The 24,217-nt window shown below is 33.5% G+C and overlaps 1 protein-coding gene across 4 annotated transcripts in view; it reads left to right on the forward strand.

The window, feature by feature from the left end:
* The window catches only part of MDGA2 (MAM domain containing glycosylphosphatidylinositol anchor 2), an 842,328-nt gene that overhangs the window by 587,206 nt on the left and 230,905 nt on the right, over nt 1-24,217 (forward strand). The gene's annotated exons all lie outside the window — the stretch shown is intronic.

The raw sequence follows: 24,217 nt of genomic DNA on the forward strand, positions 1-24,217 counted from the left end.
TTTCTTTCACTACAGTTTGTGTTTTTCAAAGGAGTGATCTTAAACATCTTTTGTTAGATTCATTCTGAGTAGTTGAGGATTTTGTTGTTCTTTTTCTTGGCATTGTAAATAGTATCATTTTTAAAGTTTTATTTCCTATTTATTTTGTGCTGATATATGGCAATGCAAATGATTTTGTATATCAACCTTGTATTACTTAACCTTGCTAAATTCACTTATTGATTATAATAATTTGTCTTAGAGTTTTTTGAATTTTCTATGTACACAATCATGTTGGCTTCAAATAATGAAAGATATACTTCTTTTTTTTACATATTTTATATCTGCTTCTTGATTTGTTTTATTGCTAAAGATATCCAAATTACATGTTTAATAGATGTAGAATATCTTGTATCCTTCTCCTTTTTCCAATCCCAAAGGGAAAGTTTTAAGTATTATACCATTAAATACAATGCTTACTGCTGGCATTTTAATGATACTCTTCTTTCATAACTAGCTAAGAACTGTTAATGAGTGCTAAATGCCAAAACATAATGGAATTATGCTTAAGAATGCAAGAAAAGAAGAATAGGGGAACAAGGGCATGTGGAACATACAGAAATTAGACCTTAAGCAGGAGAAAGAAAATAATAAAAGAGACATATGTCAATGAAATATACAAAAACAACAGAGATACTTAAGCCAAAAATGCGTTCTTTGATAACATTAGCAAAGTTGATAAATTCCTAAAAGGACTGATTTAAAAAAAGCAATAGATAAAATACAAAATACTAACATCAGGAATGAAAGAACTATCATTACTGGGCCTCCCTGGTGGCGCAGTGGTTGAGAGTCCGCCTGCCGATGCAGGGGATACGGGTTCGTGCCCCAATCTGGGAGGATCCCATATGCCGCGGAGCGGCTGGGCCCGTGAGCCATGGCCGCTGGGCCTGCGCATCCGGAGCCTGTGCTCCGCAACGGGAGAGGCCACAACAGTGAGAGGCCCGCATACCGCAAAAAGAAAAAAAAAAAAAAAAAAAGAACTATCATTACTACAGAATTTACAAACTTAAAAGGACAGTGAAGGGGTTTTATGAGCAACTTCATGCAAATATATTTAATGAGTAAAATGGACACATTTATTGAAAAACACAATTCATCAAAACTAAAATAAGAAAAAAATTTAAAGATGAATACCTTAATATTCATTAAAGAAATTGAATTCATCATTTCAAAATTTCCAAAAGAGACAACATGTTCAGATGACTTCACTAGTGAACTCTGTCAAACCTATAGGAATAAACAGTGACAATCCTACACACACAAGCAAAATTCATAAAATCAAAGAGAAGCAGAAACTCCAATTCATATTACAAAGTCACCATAACCTTAGTAGTAAAAGAAGATGATAATATATTACAAGAAATGAAAATTTAATACCAATATCCTTCATAATCTTAGACACAAAAATCCTAACAAATGTTATCAGATCAATTCCACTAATATTTAAAGAGGATAATACAAAATTATCAAGTGGACTGTATCCAAAAAATGTGTTGGTTTAACACTCAAATAGCAATTAATATAATCACTGCATTACCAGATTAAAAGAAAAATAATATTAATATTTCAATTAATACAGAGAAAAAAAGTTAAAATTTAACATCACTTTTAGAAATAGAAGGGAATAGTCAATCTGATAAAACACAACTACAAAATACCTACAGCTAAGATAATACTTAATAGTAAAATACTGAATGCTTTCCTTCCTAAGACTGGCAATAAGAGAATGATGTCCTTTCTCACCACATCTATTCAGCATTATACCTCCTGCAGTTTCCACCAGTGAAATAAGACAGGAAAAAGAAAACCCTGTGGATTATAAAGGAAGAAGTAAAACTCTAATTATTCTCTGATGACATATTCTTAATGAATCTATGAAAAACAAAACTTGCCATAAAATATGGATAAATAGAATTTTATAAAAATTAAAAACTTTTGTCCATCAAAAGAAACTATTAAGAAAATAGGCCAGAGATGGGAAGAAAATACCCTCATCACATATATATATGATAAATAGCTTATATCCTGATTATATCAGTAACTCTTGCAACTCAGTAATAAAACAATAAACAAACCAATTTTTTAAAATAGGGAAAAGATTTATACAGACACTGATAAACGAATGGCTAATAAGCACACAGAAAAATGCTCAACATCATTGTTCATCAGGGAAATGCAAATTAAAACCACAATTAAGTACCACAAGACCCCCACTAGAATGGATTCATGAAAATAATTTACTTCACCAAACGTTGTAGGGGATGTGGGGTACCCGGCACTCATAAACTGCCAGTGGGAGCATAAAGGAGTCAATCCTTCTTGAATACTGTCTAGCAGTTTTTAACGAATTAAACATAATTTACCTTATGACCAAGGAATTCTTTTCCTAAGTATTTTTCAAAGAGAAATTTAAATTATATACATAAAAATCCTTGTATAATACTGTATAACATCTTTTTCATATTAGCCAAAACATGGAAGCAGTCCCATCACCTTTAAGATAGATAGAAAATAATCTGTGATATATTCATATGGTTGAATACTATTCAGCAATAAAATCGAACAAGTACAGTAATAGTACTTGAAACAATAGAATGAATCATAACAACTATACACTTAGTGAAATAAATCAGATGTACAAAAGTACATACTGTATGATTCCATGTATATGAAGTCTAGACTAGACAAAAATATTCTTTATTAATGGAAATTATATCAGTGGTTGCTTCTTGGGAAGGACTCATTCACTAAGATGGGACTTGGAAGAACTTTATGCGATGATAACAATTTCCTGCATCATAGAGATGTGGGTATCACAATGGTCTAGATCTGTTCAAACTGATCAAATGGTACATTTAAGATATTAGTATTTTTGCCACAGAACAGCTAAGCCCATGCGCTACAACTACTGAGCCTGCACTCTAGAGCCCACGTGGCACAACTACTGAAGCCCACGTGCCTAGAGCCCGTGCTCTGCAACAAGAGAAGCCACCGCAATGAGAAGCCCATGCACCGCAACAAAGAGTAGCCCCCGCTTGCCACAACTAAAGAAAAGCCCATGCTCAGCAACGAAGACCCAATGCAGCCAAAACTAAATTAATTAATTAATTAATTGTTTTTTAAAAAGATATTAGTGTATTGCTGTATGTAAATTATGCTTCACTACCAAAAAAAGGTAATAAAAAAACCAAATCCGTAAACATTTCTTCTTTTTCACTATCTAAAGTTTATGTAAAAGCAGTGTTACTTTTTATTTAATTGTTTAGAAAAGAATTTTCAGGAGAAGCCACCATCTGGGATTATAGATTGCTTTGTACAAAGATTTTCAGTTATAGAGTGAATTTCTTTAATAAATGTAGAACTATTAAAATTTCTATCTCTTCTTCAATTTTTGTTTTGTTTTTCTAGGAACCTGCATATGTTGTTTAAATTGTTGAGTTTATTGGTATAAAATTGTTATAATTACTGTGGTTATCTTTTTAATATTTTTTTGGTCCAATGATGTGCTGGTAAGCCAGTTTTCTGGGAAAAAGATAAAAAAACACTTGATTTATAGTGTTTGCCAATTCCACAGTGTATATCACCAGACCATAGCCAATTTCAAGTTGTATAGTTGCAAGACACGCACATAGTTTGTTATCTTGAGCAGATATGAAGTAGTTCCAACATACCACTTTTGTAATCTGTAATGAAACCATGATATTGGTAATTTATGTCTTCTTTACTTGGTTTTATTGGTTAGTTTTTCTGGAGGTCATTCAATGTTATTAGTTATTGTAAAGAACTAATTCTTAACCTTTGTGTTTTTTTAAAATTTTCCTCTGTTGTACATATGTTTTGTATAATAATTATTTTTACCCTTATTTCCTTTCTGCTATATCTGTAGATTTAAAAAGCCAGTTATTAAAAAGAATGCCAATTATTTTTCCAACATCTTAAAGCATTGATTTGATTATTGATTTTAAACTTTTAAAACTTTTTCTATATAGGCTTTTATAAATCTCCTTCTAAACATAATATTAACTTTCTCACAAGTTTTGATATGTAATATTTTTATTATCATTTGGTTTGAAATACTCTCTAATCTCCACTATGTTTTTTTCCCTTTGACCCAAGGGTTACTTAGAATTATATTGCTCAAGTACAAAATAAATGAGATTTTTAAATTATATTTTTGTTATTGATTCCAGCTTAATTCCATTATGATCAGGGTTCATATATTGAATTACTCTTATTTTTATTTTATGACATTGTGTTGGATTTATTTTGCTCTTCTTTTTTTGAATTCTTGTAGTGGGGGCTTAGATAATTTACTTGAGACTTTTCATCATTTCTGTTGTATGCATTCAATGGTATAAATTTTCCTCTCAGCACTCCTTTAGCTGTGTCCCACAAATTTTGATATGTTCTATTTTTATTTTCTTTCTGTTCAGTGTGATTTCCTCAGGGACTTCCTCCTTGACCCATGGATTATTTAGAAGTATGTTTTTCAGTTTCCAAAAAGAGTTTGGAATTTTTTCTGTTATCCTTCTGTTATTGGTTTCTAGTTTGATTCTATTATGGTTGGAGAACTCACTCTGGATGACTTCATTTCTCTTAAATATATTGAAGTTTGTTTTATAAGCAGGATATGTCTAGCTTGGTATGTTCCATGGGTACTTGAGAAAAATGTGCATTCTGCTATTTGGTATAATGTTCTACAAATGTCAGTTAGATCCTTTTGGTTGACAGAGTTCTTCAGTATCTTTACTGATTTGCTGTCTAGTAGTTCTATCAATTTTAAGGGAGGGGTGTCAAAGTCTCTAAATATGATTGTGAATTTGTCCATTTGTGCTTTCAGTTCTGTCAGTTTTTGCTTCACATATCTTGCTGCTTGTTTTTTGTTTGTTTTTTAGTGTATACACATTTAGAACTGCAGTGTCTTTTTGGTGTCTTGACCCATTGTCAATATATAATGTCCCTCTCTGAATCTGGCAGTTTTCAGTTTCTTTGCTGTGAAGTCTATTTTATCTGATATTAATATAGTTCCTCTTTCTTACCTTTGATTGAAGTTTACATGATAAGTTTTTTTTTACTTTTAATCTACCTATATCATTATATTTGAAGTGAGTTTCTTGTAGACAATGTATAGTTGAGTCATGTTTTTTTTTTTAATTTCACTTTGCCACTCTATGTTTTAGTTGATGTATTTTTATACCATTTACACTGAATGCAGTGATTGAAATGTTAGAGATTAAGTATGCCACTTATCTTTTGTTTTCTGTTTGTTCTCTGTTTTTTTATTTTTCTATTTTCTTTCATCTGTCTTCCTGTGGATTATTTGAACATGAGGAGCTTCAATGTCCTGGAATATGGAGTAGATGTACTTTTCCCTCTTTGTCCCACTAAATACAACTAAATTTTTTAAGTTTCCGTTTTGATTTATCTGTAGTGTTTTTGAGTATGTCTCTTTATATAGTCCCCCAGACCCACCCCATGGCTGCTTTCTAACAGTCTTTTTTTAAAAATTTTAGATATTTTAATAGCTTTCCTAATATGTGCTTTGATGGGATTTTCTTTGTGTTTATCCTATTTGAGCTTTTCTGAGCTTTTTAAATCTATGGATTTTAGTCTGTTTTCTTTGTTCCATTTCTTTTTCCTCTTCTTCATTTATTCCATTTATACTTATGTTAGACTTTTCACTGTTTCATGTGTCTTTTATGCTCTTTCCTATCTTTTCCTCCTTTTTCTCCTCCATCTGTGCTTCAGTATTTCTTATTGCCCCATCTTCTAGTTCACCAATGCTATATTTTATTGCTTCTAATCTATAGTAAAACACTTATACTGAGTTCTCAATTTCATTTATTGTATTTTTCCATTGTAAAATTTATGTTTGATTTATGGATTCCAGTTATTTGGTGAAACTTGCCATCTTTTCATTTCACTTTCCCCAGTGTTTTATCTTATTTTGTTGAATGTTTCAATCATAACTATTCTAGTGTTTTTATCTGAGAACTCCAGTGTCTTGATCACCTGTGATTTGTTGTTATTCTTCTGTTTTACCTTGTCCTGTCTCTTGACAAGCCTTATTTTCTTATTGAATGCATATTATTCTGTATTAAAAATTGGCTCAGGATTATGTTATGTTTCTTCAGAATATTTCTTTCTTTTCTTTTCAATTTTTTTCTAGGCAGAGAGAGTGTAGTTTTATTGTCTCAGTTAAGTCAGAGAATGAGCAGATTCAAGGCTGGGTTGGTAATGCTATGTCTCCTATTTGCCCCACTCCTAGGGCATGGCTCTTCACAGCTTCCAGCTGAGTATCCTGGGCTATTCAATGGAGCTTTTTGCTTGGATCTTCAGCCTCCTGCTACAGGCAAATGACTTGAAAGAAAAGTGGCTGCAGTATGTTAGCTCACCTTTTTGTTTTTCCCTTCTCTGGGATTTTGACCCCTCAAGTTCAGGTTGCCTGAACTGATGTTTGATGCTTTCAAAAAGGACTTTTAATAATTTTTATTGGCTTTTCTAATTTTTCTCCATGGGAGTGATGGTCGGCTGCAAGTGACCCTAGTAAAGTCAGAAATAGAAATCTGATTCAGTATACTTTTAACAGTAACGTATTTGTAGCAATAGAGACTAAATTTGTATTTGAAGAGCAATGATGATAGAACACAGAAAACTCAAACATCATGAGCAAGTAAAATAGAAAATAATAAAATAGAAAATAACCGTAAATATGATGCTCTTTAAGTTCCTACGGTTAATTGTTACCTCTTCATTTTTGAGGAGCAAAAAATGTAATAGAATATGATAGGATTTGCAATTTGATGTATTTACATGGTAAAGGTGCTAACAGTAGCATAATTTCACAATATAATGATCATCAGCACAGAAACAATAATTGGCAAATGGCTTAATCAGCAAATAATGAAAAATTTAAATTGAGCAATAAATTCACAGTTCTTTCTTCCCTAATTGGAAATGTCTTAATTGTAGGTACTGTGCAATGAAAATAATACATTAATGGATATGTATTTTTCCAGTGATAATTTAGGAACTGTTCATAGTTACTAGTCAATATGATATAGCAATTTGTGTAATTCAACCATTTTATTTAAGGAACACATCATTTCCAAAAATAAGCTCACTATGATATTCCCTTGCCAAATAAACTCTAGTGTTTTTTCTTCAAAAACAGTTTGCATCCAAATTTCCTGCCTGATTTTCCTGACCATATAGAAAAAGCCCAAATGCACAAATGATATGTAAGCTTAGAGATTGCATTAACGTATGAGTAATATATTCTTTTGTTAACAAAAGTAAAATTGCTTTTGTTAAATAATATTTAAAATATTACTTGACTTAGAAATATTTCATTTTTATAGTTTTGATACTTACGTCTTTTCAGTAAGTTGTTCTATTCTTCTTTTTCAATATCTATAGATTAAAGGCAATATAGTACACATGACCTAGACATGAACCTTTGGAAATGTATACATTTAAGGGATACAACAATTTTTAAAAATTGAGAAAGAGTTGTTTGCAAGGTAAAATGAGAAGCAGAGACTTACGCTGTTCCAGAGGCAAAAAAAGAAAAGCAGATTTCACAAATGAAGGTAGGGTCAACAGCATCTAAGTGCAAAATGCCCAAAAGAGTTAAGGTAGACAAGGACTGAAACTTGAAAATGATGCCACTGGAGTATTGTGACACTAGAAAGGTGGATCAGAAGCCAGATATCAGCAGATTATGGGAGTAACTGGGGTTCAAGAAGTAAAGATATATATTCAGTAAGGCTGGGAGAAAATAAATAATATAAAAGTAAGCCATATATCTCTCAAGATTTATAGAAAAATTATTTTTAAACCAATAGTCAAAAATTGTTTTCTCATTGAAGTAAAACTCATTCAAAGCCTTTGTGGAAGGAAATTAATCTGATCCTGTGTCCCAAATAAACTGGTGACTATATAAATAGAACAGACATCTCTTCAACCAGAAATTATTGAATTAAACATAAGTGCAATATAAATTATTTTTACTACTATTAGTTTCTAGCACATTCAGCTTTGTTTTAGAATCATATTTTCTTCTGCATATGTGATGACAGAGAACAGGTCCCTCCAATGCCTGAATTATGTAACTGATATGCAGTAAGTATCTGTTTAATTTAATTATACAGAGTGTTAACCTTCACCTACCTATAGCTCCTTCTTTCTATTTTATTCAGTCAGGTGGATTGCAAATAGAAATCAGGAGAAAAACTACAACTGACCCAAATAACGTAGTACATTGGTAGCATTTTTTTTTGTCAACACTGCCTAAAACTACTTATTATCAGCATTAATACTGACATTTGAATTCAGTAAATATTTACTATAGTAAAACTAAGGGACAGATAATTTGGCTGTCCTTATCACTAAGCTTTATTATCAAATTTAAAATACTGCTACCATAAATTATCTATATTTTTCATATTTGATTTGCCTGAATTCCAATATTATTTTGTGCCAGTTTCTACCTCAAGTAATGTTCAGCATGAATGTATACTTAATAAAAACATAATTCCATGCTGAGCTTCTCTGCTTTCTAAAAGGTTGAGGTAATGAAATTTCATTATTGCTTAAATTTTTCTCTATTTAGCAAACAGAAACATTATAATCAAGGTGAGAATTAAATGTGGCTTAGTTCTTTGGAGCAATTAGTAGTTTGTGCATCTCTCAATCTATTAGTGGCACATTATCAACACAATTTTTCCATCATGTATTATCCTAATTAGTACCCTCCTTCAATGGCTAAAAAATCACCCAAACAATGTACAAATTATAGAGAGTCCTTCATGAAGGAAGATTTATGTCAAGTCAAGATTAAGTAACTGTGTTGAAGTTTGGAAAGGTCTCTTCACGCGTGCCAAATGCTGATCGAATATTAGTGACTGCCCATAATACAATGTCCTGAATGATTTTGATATGTTATGCAGCCTGGATAGGAAGGACTAATGTATGATAGGAAGGATTAATGTATGATAATGGCTATAGACGTATGAAGAAGTAGGAAAGCAAATGTCACATATTTGACATGCCGAGTAGTCAACATAATTTTTTTCAAAAATTTACTTTTACAAGATTATTTCCATCATGAAAAATATGTGAGAGACGTCATCTAAGGTTTTCTCTTAATAATTTCCCCTCAAATTTGAGAAGGAATAAACAGTTATATAGGTTGGGCTGTACTAACATCTAAATTGGATTTATATTTTAAACATTTGATATAGATGTTTTATTTTATATGTTGTTATTCTAAGGAGTTTATGTCATCAAGACTCTGAGCTAGTTTAGGGTAAGCTTCTACTTTGCAGTGAGTTTTAAGCTCCACAGTTTTTATGGGAGGCTGTCTTGGCTTAGCTGATTGTTGAAGCATCTGGCTCTGTAGTTGACTGTCAGTATAGATTGGTTGCCCTGTGGCTACTTATCAGGGATTATGACCACAAATTTATTGCTGCTCAGCATCTTTATATCAGATATCTTTATATCTCTATATCTGCTCACTATCTAAGAATATCAAATATATGGAGGAGTTCAGGTAGGCTGTTTTTCAGCTCTTCCTTTAGGTCAGTAGTTTTCATCTCGATGCATGAATCAGAATCCGTGGTGTAGCCTACAAATGCAGGTCCCCAAACTCTACCCTAACGTAGCTTACTTGGAATCACTGGGGTATGTGACTCAGACGTTGTGATTCTGATGCTTACTTTTAGTTAAGAACCCACTGGCTCAGTGCTCTAAAATCAGTCCCTCAATTGACATATCATAGAGTCTTGCCTCAACCCACACATATTAGAATCCTCCTTGCTGAATTCCCCTTGGTTTGATGTTTTAAGCCTATACTGAGCAATTTTTTAAAAAGAAATAGCCTTCCAAAGTTGTTCCCTATTTGTCATAAGAAACTGTTCAAAGATATTGTTCATTACTCTCTCCTGTACTCTTTTTCTGAGGATCATAGGAATGGTTGTACTTCTCTTGTACAGCTGTTTTGTTTTTATTCTAAAGATACTGTCAGTTTTATAATTGGCTATGTTTTTCTCATTATTTTGGCTGCTATAATGTTTAGTATATAATCTCTGTCTTGCCGCGATTGAATAACTACATAGAGGTTTATTGTATTTATTTTTCATATCAACTTCACCCTGGCTCTTATTTTCCTAACTTGATTTAATCACTGCTTCCTTGTTCCTTGTTGTTTTTACTGCAAGATGCAGTATATTAACAATAAATGTTGTAAGTCCCTTAGATCTTTTTTAGAATATGGCAAGGTATAAATAAGTAAGCAGCAACCTCTAAATTATGTTAAGGTGTAAATAAGTAAGCAGCAACCTCTAAATTATGTTAAGTCCCACTATGTAGAGAGTGCAGAGTGATAATTATACATATACAGCAACCATACCAACTCAAAAGAACACAACTAAGAATTGAGATACAACAAAAGAAAACCCCAAAATAACAGAAAATATAACTATGGAAAGAAAGAGCACAACTGCATGTGATAAACCTCATGTATATCTTTGGTAAAAGAGATGAAGTAACAAATTAGGAGAGGAATAAAAGTTGTTGCACTAACTCTATGCTGATAGTGGAAATAAGAGTTGATAGTCATCAATAAAGAAAATAACAGAGACCAAAAAGAAACTGACACAGACTAAAAATACATACCTGTCTGTAGCCTTTAGTAAAGAAAAAAAAGTAATTCTGTCATAATTAGTAATACTTAGTGTCTAACTATGAGTTAAGTAAAGTAAATTGGTGATGATAGCCCTCAAATTTTCAAGAAAATGCAAAACTATGTTTCAACTCCTTTCCTAAAAAAAGCAGGGACATATGTAATATATTTTAGAGTAAGTGCTTTTAAAAAGCTTAATCTTTTAAAGTTGTGGCCCTAAGACGATGTATTTTCAACAGAAAAACTTTTTTGTAAATCTGAAATGTTTTCTCTGAGTTTCCAACTGAATGAGTTTTAAATTTGCTGTAAGAAAATGTTTATTTTAAAAAAGGAAAGAAAAAAGAAAGTAGAATTGTGCCGGATGTTCAGGTATGGAAATATTTTCCAGATCAGCTAAATTCAAATTAATCCTTTATTTTGTTATCATGTAATGAAACAAAACATATGAGGCTAATGTATTGCTCCATCACCTAGGTCAAAGGATTGGATTCAGGAGAATAAATTTTGAGAGAATCTTTAGAATAACAGCTTCATAAAATTCTCATTGATTTGTTCCCAAATTTCATGTGAACCTACAAATAAAGGTGCCTGGTCCATATAGTATGATCTCAAATGTGTATTTCTCTTAATAGACTATATTTACAGAAAGCAAATAGTGAAAAAAAGGAGAGTCACACAGATATTCCTTAAAGTGGTGATAAAAGAAGTTTTAATTGAGGCCCATGGACTCTGAAGTGCTGCATCATATAGAAAGCTAGCAGGTGTTTGGAAATAAGCAAGTATAACTCAGTGAGGTGAGTGCAGAGGGTTTTACTAAGGTGGAATCTGTGCTGAGACAGAAACTGTGGATGGAAAAGCAAGTTGTGAAGTGATAGAGTAGACAGAGAAGAGAAAAGAGGAGCACAGATTAAGGACAAAGGAAGTGGAAATAGAGTCCGTCTGACAGCTAGAAACAAACGGTCAACCGTTAAAAGTTGTGCTGCTGTTGGGAATCAAATCTAATTGGAGGAGGTTAAAGGTGAGTGGTTTATATCTTAATGTTGTGACAGTGAGAAAACAAAAGAGAGTGAATAAGAAGTAACTTCCATGAGATAAAGAAGTTGAAGACAGGTTCTCTGCATTATTTAGTTGTTGTCGCTTTATTTTGTTGTAATTAACGAGGAGATTCTGATCATGTTTATAGATACAACGGAAGGGCCTCAGGTGAGGGAGAATTTAAGAGAAAAAGAGCAGAAAATTTAAGGTGTGCCATATTCCATATAGAGCTGGGGCTGAGATCAGGAGCACAGTTTAAGACATTAGCCCTGAAAGGAGGACGAAACTTGTATCCTCATAGACCGGAGGAGAATGGATGTGAATGGTTGAAATCACAGAGAAATACAATTTGTGGAATCATGAGGGGATTTGCTAGAGTTAGAGAAAGCTGAACTAGACCCAATTATTGGTACAGTAAAAATCTTTCTGAAATGACCTCTCAGCATCTTCAATACACTGTATTCCCTTTCCTCCCTAATTCTCAGGCTTTCCCTGCCTCCTTCATGGTAACTAACTTTTTTTTTTTTTAAGTGTTCCCTTCCATAATACCTAGTACAATGAATCTTTGTCTTTATAGCTCTGTATATAAAATTATTTATTTCTATGCTTTTCTCCACCACTAGCCTCTTCATCTTTGCACTTTTTTGGCAGCAAGCAGAGCAATAGATGTGTTGTGACTGCTAAGGTGACACTGAATAGAAAGCAGCTGACATCTACCATTTGCTTACTCAGTGGCGGTATCAGCACACTCAGAGCTTCATGGATTAATTTTATTATCATCTCCATTTTACAGATTTGGGAGACTGAGTAAATTACACAAGGTCACTCAGCTAATAAAAGATGAAATCATTTTGAAACCAAGACAGTCTGACCTCAGAGTACTTACTCTTCACTGTTACCTACATTGACTCTCTGAGAAGCCATTGACTCTCAGAAGAAAGTTGGCGGGCTATCAATCTCTCAGTCACAAATTATGAACATAATCATTTTTTAGATATTCCTACATGATATTTGGTTACATTCTTAATACTTCAAGAGTTACAATTTCTTAGGTAAAGAAGAGGAAGTTACTTTATATTGGCCACTGTTAACATCTTTGTCATTTTGTGAAGAAACCTAAAAATAATAAGTGCTTTTGTGAACCTTTCCTCAGGCTTTGGCTGTGTGGGAAGGACGTAGTTACATGTTAAGCTGTGTGAGGTCAATTTAGACCCTGTTGTTATTGATACTTGCAGGAGCTGTTCCTTAATACTATTTCACATGTTATAATCAGGGTAAACAATTTCTTGAGGGCCTTATAAAGAAAAAAGATATGCTGTGGCCACTTTTAACATCCTCTTTAATAACTCAATAATCCTCTGGATGAGCTGATGGCCTGTCTCCTTCTCTTCTGGCTCTGCATTTCTGGAGGATGGATGGACAGTTGTTTTCTTTGGGAGCACCATGTGTTTTGCAGGATCTTAGTTCTCCGACCAGAGATTGAACCCAGGGCCCTGGCAGTGAAAGTGCCGAGTCCTAGCCACTGGACTTTCAGGGAACTCCCAAGGATAATTGTTCTCTAAGGCAGTGGTTCTCAAACTTGAGAGTACATCGGAATCACCCAGTGAACCTTTTAGATGTGGATGGCTGGGCCCTACCCCAAGAAGTATAGTTTTGCTGTGGAGGGGCACCCAACAGGCCAGCTGTTGCTATTGGTCTAGGATCCACACTTCAAATACTAATGGTCTAGGGCCTCCCTGGTGGCGCAAGTGGTTGAGAGTCCGCCTGCCGATGCAGGGGATACGGGTTCGTGCCCCGGTCTGGGAGGATCCCATATGCCGCGGAGCGGCTTGGCCCGTGAGCCATGGCCGCTGAGCCTGCGCGTCCGGAGCCTGCGCGTCCGGAGCCTGTGCTCCGCAACGGGGGAGGCCACAACAGTGAGAGGCCCGCATACCGAAAAAAAAAAAAAATACTAATGGTCTAAACTATAGATGTCATAGTTTTAGTTTCAAATAGTAGGCATACCTTTAATATATTACTAGCCTTATTATCTAATCATTTCCTTGAAGAATGAGTTAAGTGCAATTCTTCCAACACAGAAGTCATTGTTTCTGGTAAATGTGTCCTAACACTGAACTGGCTTATATCCAAAAATTCTCTAAGTAATGCAAACAGTTGATTTGATCTGGGAGATATATTGTGGAACCATTTTTTTCTTAAAGTACTCAGCATGCTTTACATCTTAAAGTTGTATTTTCATTGGATTTCAGTACCATGTGGACCTTTGTCTTGTTCCTGTCCATAGGTATCCCACTATCCATCTCTTTACAGAACTTGCATCCTAGTTTGGCTTTTCTCCTTTCTAAGAGTATGTGAATCTTACATCTATGTCAGTTAACACTTAAAGCAGATATTTCCATATAACCCTCAATATATAACATCTGCAATACCACCCTCCCACTGTGACCACCAATGATAACCTCCCTGGGTCATTCTCATAGACTATAAACCTGTATTTGCTACTGTTTAATACTCACTGAAACACTATCTTTCTATTTATCTTTGAATTGAGCCTGAACACCTGTGCACCTGGACCATACTCCTTTGTTCTAGTGTAAATTGATATAATTAACAGTCCTGTAACTGAGGGACAGATTGACAACTAGTTCTGTAGATGACATTGTTATGATCATCATAAGGATGTGGTTAAAATGTTGCTTGTTGTGTGTCTCATTTATGCAGGTTCAGGAGATAAATTCTCCTCAGATCTCTGGACCAAGAATATTTTTTCTCTGTTGTTTGTTAGGAGTTGGGATATTTTGAACTCACAGATACTATGAAACATGAAATTAGTATTTCCCTCTTTTTTATTCCTGTAAATATCAGAGCCAATTTATGACCCAGCTACCAATTTTACAGGATATAAAAACATTTCTATACCACCATCATTTTGACCTTATCTCATCTGCTTATTTGCCAGAATTTTCTCATTAAAAAGAGAAAAGGAAAGCTATAACATATATTTCTAAAATCTGCTTTAAAGACTTCTAGAGCAAGGGTAGGGTGTACTTTTTAAAAAGGAAATATTACACATTTCTCTTTATAATACACATATTAAAGGTATTTAGTTTTAGAGTCAGTCTCTTCACACTTCATTTTAGCAGCCCTTTCATCTTTTGGTTAACCCACAAACCCAGAGTCTTGTCCTGTGGCCTATTATCAGAAATTCTAGACCCACAGGGCATTAAAGATTAAATAGGGCTTACCACATTGGAGGAAACATAGCTTTATAAAGGGATTAAATTAACCTCCTTAACTCTCAAATATGCTTGTACTCATGCAACATTTCATCTTTGAACAACATACTACAACGTGTGTCTGTTGTGAGCGTAAGCGTTATTTTCTTTAGTATTTGAAACTTTGTAGCAGTGAATTTCCTAGAGTTATTCAGTTTTCATCTGTTTCAATAATGCACAAGACTATAATGTAAGAGACCATAATGATGTAAAAGAAAAATTACATCGGACACTTTGTAAAACAGCAAAGAAGACTGTATTCAAGACTGTTGCAAAAGGAGTCACGACTCTTGCACTAGAGGAGAGAGATTAAATGTAACTCTGCTGAAACAAAAGACAGAGGATTTTTAAATACTAGGATGAGCTAATGGAAAGGTACTAGAAGACATTAGGGGAGGTTGGTGAATGTGATTAAGCCATCTGTGCTTGCTAAGTGGTGTTTTCAAACTTAGGTTCCTACCCTCCTATAGAAACCGGGATTAGAAGTACTATCTCTTCTGATGATTACAGGCATACCTCATTTTATTGCACTTCACTCTATTTTGCTTCACAGATATTGTGGTGTTTTTTTTTACAAATTGAAGGTTTGTGGCAATGCTGCATTAAACAAGTCTATTGGGGCCATTTTTTCAACAGCATTTGCTCACTTTGTGTCTCTGTATCACATTTTTTGTAATTCTCATAATATTTCAAACTTTTTCATTATTGTTATATTTGTTATGGTTATCCGTGATGTTACCATTGCATGGACTTGCTGAATGTTAGGACTTGCTGAAGGCTTGGATGGTGATTAGCATTTTTGAGCAATAAAGTATTCTTTAAGGTATGTACGTTGCTTTTTTTAGACATAATGCTAAATTGAGCACTTAATAGACTACAGTATAGTGTAAACATAACTTTAATATGCACTGAGAAACTAAAAAATTTGTGTCAGTTTATCTGAATATTTGCTTTATTGTGGTGATGTGAAACTGAACCCGCAGTATCTCTGAGGTATGCCAGTACATTTTAGACAGATGGCTCCTGGGTCCTTAAGAAAACCATTTCTGGCTTGTAGAAGATTTACAAATTAAAGGGGGCAGAGAAGGAATCTACAATTGAAAGTTTTCTAAAGTTAAATGCTCTAAGAAAAGGGAGACCAGGGGCCTAGAGTCAGGAAGAAACCTGTCTAATGTTTAGTCACACTGACGGGAATGTTTAGTTGGTTTTTGTCATTGGTATTGACACTTGAGCTCCTCTCAAAATATAATAAGATAGTTAAGATCATTTTTATAAATTCCTAGTGAGTACAGATATTTTTCATTTGGTTGTTCAACATACCTAGGTTATTTTCCTTGCTCTTTAATATTAAAAATGAAATAATATATTCAAATGATTAAATCATTATTTTAATTTAAATTGAATATGTTGCAATCTTTTGTGCATCAAGAAACAAAACAAACAATGATCACATGTCCCCAAACATGCGCAGCAAATTGGAAGGTAGAAGATTAAGTAAAAACTCTGTGATCTGCAATTATGACAAAATAATTTATAAACATCCTTTCTTTCTCAACAAAGACTGACTTTACAATTACTGTTTGAATGATGAAATTCCAATGAAGTAGGGAACTAAGAAGTGTGTCATGACAATTGTGACGCAAATGTGCAAAGTCAAACTAATTTATTTCCTTAAATATTACATCTTCCTAGTCATAGAAATCTGTAGAAAGAATTTTCAAGAAGGAAGAAAGAATCAGTAATGGAAAGTGATATGAAGTGCAAAATGCAAGTGATATAAACATGGAGAAGAACTGGAAAATATCTTTGTGTTAACTGAGTAAGAGGTTATTGCTAACCTTTGAGACTTCAGTGTCAGAATAGCACCAGTGAAAACCAAGGTGTGAACTGTCAAATTGAATGAGTGCATAATGACACAAGGAGGCAATTGGTGTTTCACTATTTTTTTTAAGAAAAATGCTGCAAATAATTTGCAGGATTATTAGGGTTAAGGAATGTCTTCTAAGTTTAGATGTGACCTAAACAACTTTCTGCTCTGAAATTAAATAGCATATGAAAGAGAAAATATTGAAACTTCAAAAGAAAGTGGATAACCAAAAGAATGCATGGCATCAGGGTACAGGGAGAGAGGTTGGCAGATGGGCAGGATCATTTTGGAAAGGAGAAAGTCCACAGCTTTTGAGACAGAAAATAAGGAAAGCAAAAAAAGTAAAGAACAATTTTTAGTTTGTTAGTCTCATTATTTTCATCCAGTTTGCACTACTACATGATCAATTCCATAAATATTAAGGATGTACTATTTTCAAAAAGACTTCAGAAGAACTATGTTTAGCACAGGCTTTTCTAAGCTGCAGTTCATGTTATAGCTGTTTCTAGTCCTAAGTCTTTAAAAACTAACAAAAAATATAACTCATCCTGGACTCGTTCCTCTTCTCATAGTGAAGGGATATATTTAATTTGATAGAAAAGGTGAGCTCAAAATACCTACTGATTTTTAATGACATAGGATGCGTAAATTGTGCTGATTAATATTCTCCTATTCAGGTAACTAGTGCTAAGATATATTATGTCAAATACCATTTACATAGTGCAATGGTATTACTATCTATGAAAATATTTGTTTCTATTTATGACATTATATGGACACTCTGATAATTTATAGCTAATATATATTTACTCCTTACTTAAGATAGGGCTGAAATAAGAATGGCAAAATAATAATGATGATAGTAATAATATGAATTTAGTCTACTTCTTTTTCACCTCTCAAGGAAGGGCTTACATCAAAAAGCAAAATTTATGCCACCCTAAAAGATTTTTTCTTCCTTTCATTTCTACTCAAAATACCTGCGGTTATTCTATTGAGCAAGGACATTAGAAGTCAAAAAATTCAACCATACTTTGCTTGAACATTTTGAATGATTAACTGCAGTAATTAGCTTTGAGTAAATTCACAAAATAAATAGAGCCTTGATACTTCACAATTAAACAGAACCCCAGCTTCCTTTCAGCATTTAATTCTGCATTCAAATTATCAGGGGTGCTATTTTAAACTACTTTTAGGAAATGGGTGTAATGAGTTTTTGGTTCTTGCATTATTAATGAACTTTCATTCAGACTATGGGTTGGCGATTGGTGTTGTTAGATAAAGGGAAGTGAGTATAAGAATGCTGAACAGTATATAAGAAAAAAATAGAACTTCCTCCTTCTATCCATCTTCTAGAAGTTTTAATACTTCTCATAATAACACTTTAAATACTTTTTTATAACAACATAAAATATAAATAAATAAATATTATTATTATTTCCTCAAGCAACTGAGCTAGATTATGTCTTTCTAGCTTATATCAATAATTGCAAATTATACAGATGTTAATACATTTAATTCCTTTTTCACGCTATTTGCATATTTCAAAATGTGCATTTCCAAGATAGGAACAAACTGTTAATTCAGTTTTAAGAAATCCTGGTTGTTTGGGAAAGGAAGGAGCCACACTGCTGTTAGTGCAGATAGCTTTATTAGATGGCTCTGAAGTTTGTTTTATAAATTCATTGTGCCATTAGACATTTCCCCTGCCCTTTAGTTTTTTTAATTATAAATTTTATTTTCACAAGAGAGTTATATCTTGTCTATCATTTTGTGATGCTCATAATGGAAATGACTAAAACATCATGAATGGAGTCTAGGGGCTTCCCTGGGGGCACAGTGGTTGAGAATCTGCCTGCCAATGCAGGGGACACGGCTTCAAGCCCTGGTCTGGGAAGATCCCACATGCCGCGGAGCAACTGGGCCCGTGAGCCACAACTACTGAGCCTGCGCGTCTGGAGCCTGTGCTCACAAGAGAAGCTGCGATGAAGAGTGGCCCCCGCTTGCCACAACTAGAGAAAGCCCTCTCACAGAAACGAAGACCCAACACAGCCAAAAATAAATATAAAAATTAATTAATTAATTTAAAAAAATAGCATAACGTTCAGTGACTTGAATAGGGCTGGTTAAAAAAAAACTTTCAAAAAAAAAAGAATGGAGTCTAATTTTAAAGTCATTTCAATGATTTTCATCAACTAGTAGATTCTCTTACTTTATTCTGGGAGATACTAGTCCTGAAAGCTGTTTCACAAATAAAGGGTTTTTTGTTAAGTATTAGCGGCCCCTCTAGGAATGTTGCGATGTGCATATTAGCATGTTCAAAGCTCTGAAAAGTTCTGCAGAAAAACGAACTTTTACTTACATAGTCAATCCTCAAACTGTGTTCGTTCTGCTTTCTTTTAACATGATTCCTATTAACATTTTTCTGAAACAGGTTTTGGCAAATGCTATTTTAGATAATATAACTATGTTTAGATGTCAGTTTTCTTCCTTCTTGCATATTTCCTTAGAAATAATTATCAGCTGAGCTCTAAAGCATGTGAACAAGCCCTTTTGCATGAAATTCAGTCTCCTTTACAAAGCAGGGATGAGTAACTGATATCTTGTTTGATAGCTGATGTGCCTGGCACATTATATAACTGGGACACAAAGCTAGCTAGTCAGTAGGTATGATGGAATGATGTCTCCTGAGTTTTTCTGTACAGAATTCCCTTCCTCACATATATCCCTATGTTAATACTGTTAGTTCATCAAATATATTTTGCTCCCAAAACAAAAATCTTAAATCCTTGAAGACATCATTTTTTTTCTTTTTTCTCTATCCTGTTTCCCCCCATGCATCTCAGAACATAAGACTACCAAACAGAAACAGAGTTAACATAGACATATCAGACTGAATGGAAACAATTAGAATTTGTAAAGTTAATGCTTTGTCAAGTTTACTTGATTTTAAAGAAAACCATTGAATACCAACTATAACAAGGAACCGGGTTCAGGATTAGGGACAAAAAAGAGAGTAAGGCATGGGCCCACTCTCCAGGTGTTCACAGTCCCCTTGAGGAGAAAGATAGACATCTAATTTATAATAGGACAGATTATATCTCTATACTATCATTTACTATCCCAAGTTGCTTTGCTGATGTAATATATTTCCAGCTCTTTATTCAGTTGGCATCCAGTACGACTACCAAATACTTTTTTCATTCAGGTATTTTTGTTGTCTTTAACAGAGAATACATGAATAGAAAATCAATTTTTATTTGTCTGATTACACTATTAATTATTTCTAGATTCATTCTTCTTAACAACATTTTGCCAGTGTTTCATGTTGACCAGAATCCTACTGAGATTGTAAGAAGTGATATATTTGGAGATTTTTAACTAATTTATCTACTTGGAATGGTGGTCAGTGGTCAGTCTGTGTCTCATCATCCTTCTGAAACAAATTCTTAGCAGAGTTTCAGAAGCTGACACCTGATATTTCTTTTCTCCAAAGAGATGCTTTGTCATTAAAATTTAAAACATTTAAAAAATGTCATTTAATTTAATGTTATTTTTGTTCCATCTACAAATTTTATTTTAATACAGACTATTATGTGTTGTATAATTCATGGAACATCTGACAAACAATCAGTGCATTTTATCATTTTAAATCTATAGCTATAGGAAAGATACAATCTCACAGCCTCCTCTTTGTTTTTATCTGCATATTGTATTCCTGGAAGCCATGGGCCTAGACTTCTCCAAAGCCCGTGGTCTTTAGCTCAAGGATAAACTCAAGAAGTAATCTAATTTTAAATAATTGAAGTGTGCCTTAGAACTTTAGTCATTCATAGGCAAAAATCCACTTTTATCTCTAGGGAAAGGTCCACAGCAAGCTCTACCCAGATCTTTGCAGTGGCCTTACATTTATACACTAGTTTCATTCTATTCTCAGAACACCTTTGTAAATCTCAAAGTAGAGGGACTTAGTGAGTGCAATTAGAATGTCCTGGCAAGTAACCTCTCAAAAGTGAATGTGAGCCAGTTGCATTCAGTTCTCACAATATTATGAAAGGAGGCTATGGGTTATACTGCAGTGTTTCTAAGCTGATTATCCAGAACAGAGGCTCAGCTTGATGCCAGTTCTTTACATGCATTTCCAGACTAAACAAGTACCTTTTGAGGTTCATCCATCACAATTTATGATACATTAAGCTAAACCTAATGTTATCTCAGGCTGGTGTTACGGGATTTTCTATATTCAGGCTAAGAAATTGCATTTGGGGAAAGGGATTTCTCCTCTCTTTTTCCATAGAATTTCTTTAGTTCTATAGAGTCTTGTTATGCCTGTTGGACCCCTGTTATACTCTGGTACTAATCACAGATTGATTTTAAGTATTTGAAATCTTAACTGGTAGCAGGAAATGACTTTAACATTGCATGAACTACTATAAATTGTTCACTGAAAATAGTGTTTAATTATAAATGAAGAAACCTGCTTCCCCGTTGATTAACTATATTAAACACTTCATATTTTCCAACCTCTACTCTATTGTTAATAAGCTATTTCTCACAATGGGTCTCAGAGGGAGCGTAATACTGTCACCTCCTATTTTTATAAATGATGCACTTGACCCATAAAAATTAGATTGCCCATATCGGACCACATAGAAATGAAAAACTAGAATTAGGTTTCAAGTTCTTAATGCACCTGTGCCTAGTTAGCAGAGCTATCTCTTAGTTTACTGAGCAGCCAAAATAAATTAGAAAATTAAGTAAATTGTCAGATGGCTACACACACACACACACACAGACACAGACACACACACACTTTTTTTTTTCCTTAGAACATTTCTGTTCATTATGCAAAACCAGATATTTTGTTATGGAGTAACATAAAACAAACTCAAAGAGATGGCTTTCCAGTCAATTGATCCATGCTACTTAGTCTGATATTCCCTACATTTAGCTCACTTGCCAGACTGACTTGTCCCTCTTTTCCTTTTCAGAATATGTCATTTGAAAGACTAATATGATTGACTTTGGCCAAATCATAGAATTGTCTGATACTGAGATCAACAAATATTTGTGGCAATGAGTTCGTTCTTCAAAGCCCACTTGCTTATATTGCTTTCTATAAAAAATATAGTTACATATCATATTTAATTTTATTTCTGAATTGATTATTAGATTTATAATATTTAAAATATTTTTACTTTGGACTTTAAAAGTTATTTCTCATGAATAAAACAGTCCATGATATGTAACATAGATATTGATCTCTTGTTTTTTTATCAGTGGCTTTTGAATTGTTTAGTAGTTTAAATCTAATTTGTCTGATGAATTTGCAGTTCTCTCAACATCAGTATCACTTTACTATGTCACTGTACAGAGAACAAAGCTAGAAAACAATAGCTGCCTAGTCAATAAATTTTAATCACGGAAACATCAGAGTTTTTTGTCATATTTGTATATGACAACCAACATATAACTTAGGAGTGGAATTTATCCTAAATGTACCCCCATATGAAACTATTACACATATATATATATAATTTTTATCTTTGAAAAGTATGAATCGTCTGTTTAACTTTTTTTTAGCTTTATTATTTCTCTATAGAAACAGGATAAGGAAAATTCTTACCAAATGAAAGGAAACTTTCATTTAAATGTTATGAATGCTAACAAAAGTAAATGCTCCTTGACATACTGTTTTTTTAGGTCTGTTAAAAAAATTAAAGGACATTCTATGATCTTATAATTTGCTTTGTGCTACAGAAATTTAATTGCATTTGAATTATATGTGCACAGTATATTATACTAAATATAGTAGCCAGATATGGACATTTTCAGCACATTTCCTTTTCTAGATATAAAGTCATATATTTCAGCACCCTATTAAAATATAAATATATGACTGTACATAATAGAATGCCATAATTTCTCCTGATTTCATCCTGAAGTCATGTACTGATAAAGTTATGGTTGGGAATAAATACGTTTCAGAAGTTGCATTTGGAAGATGTGACAAACAACAATATAAGAATGTGATTTAAGTATTTGTCTTTTGGTATTTTCATTAAGACTGAAGCTTTGTGCATTTTCTAAACAATATTTTGGAGGATTCTCCTCTGAGATTCAGATTTCTTCAAACTTATAAAGCATTTCATATCTTTTTTTAGACATAGGTATCATATGCATTGGGTAGATAAACTGGACTATAAGTTATGAGTACACAATTTGCCACACATGAGGGTCAAGTTTATGTCTGTTTTGTTCATCTCATGTTATAAGGTCCTTGCCTAGTGCCTAGTCCTGAACAGGAGCCCTATAACTATTTCTTGAATAAAAAGAATGATATAAACGTTGCTTTAGATACTCATTTCTCTCTTCTTATTAAGATGCAAACAAGAAAGCAGATGAAAATATTTCAGGCTGAAAAGTAAAGAAAATTAAAATGATTTTTTTAAGATTTAAAAATGTATTAATCTCTAGTGCATTCTTAAATAGTTCTACAGATTTCCATGGTATTTCCTGGCCTTTATTGGACTGAGGAAAATCAAGTTAAATTGAGGAAAATTTACCCAGAATGCAGTTAGAAGGCCTCCAATAACTGCAGGTCTTCTAAATTCACGTCACTTTTGCCAGTGTCATCATATATTTAGGTTTAATTGTAAAAGCGAATGAACAATATTTTATTCTGATAATTATGTTTCACTGCATATGCTACATTTCATCATATAGGGATGGTGATGTTAAAGGAGAGGGGCATGAGTAGGATGTTGGAAAAGAGAAAGATGTGTATATGAGTATAACTGCCGTAAAAAGGAACAAACTCTATTCTAAATTGAGTACATGGTATCATTCAGAGTTCAGAACTGGAGCCCTTAAGAAGCCAATAGATGCTCCCCCGGCAGTTTCTGGTAGTTATCATTACTGACACAGGTTGTGAGAACAGCACTGACCTTAGACTCAGAAAGCACTGCTGTTAGGATACAAACACAGCATGTTTTCCAAGCCATCTGCCAAGAGGTTCTTTTGGCCATCTGCATGAAATAGCCAGCAAACAGTTTCTGCTGGAGACATCTATGAATGGTGGAATAGAGCCATCATAGCAAATTTTTTGAAAAAAGTATTTCTTTCAATTCAGGTTATTTCACTTCTATTGAAAATACCTCATGAATATGAACTGACTGAATTTTTACCAAACTAGTTTTGGTCAGCATGTAGGTACAACCTTAGAAGAATTTTCTTTAATATGAAATTTGTGCAATATTTGAGTTATTTGGGAAATTGTGCCATATTTAAAGTATGACATGGGTAAGGAATTGG

The sequence above is a fragment of the Mesoplodon densirostris genome, chromosome 4 (assembly GCF_025265405.1).
Source record: "Mesoplodon densirostris isolate mMesDen1 chromosome 4, mMesDen1 primary haplotype, whole genome shotgun sequence".
Lineage (NCBI taxonomy): Eukaryota > Metazoa > Chordata > Mammalia > Artiodactyla > Ziphiidae > Mesoplodon > Mesoplodon densirostris.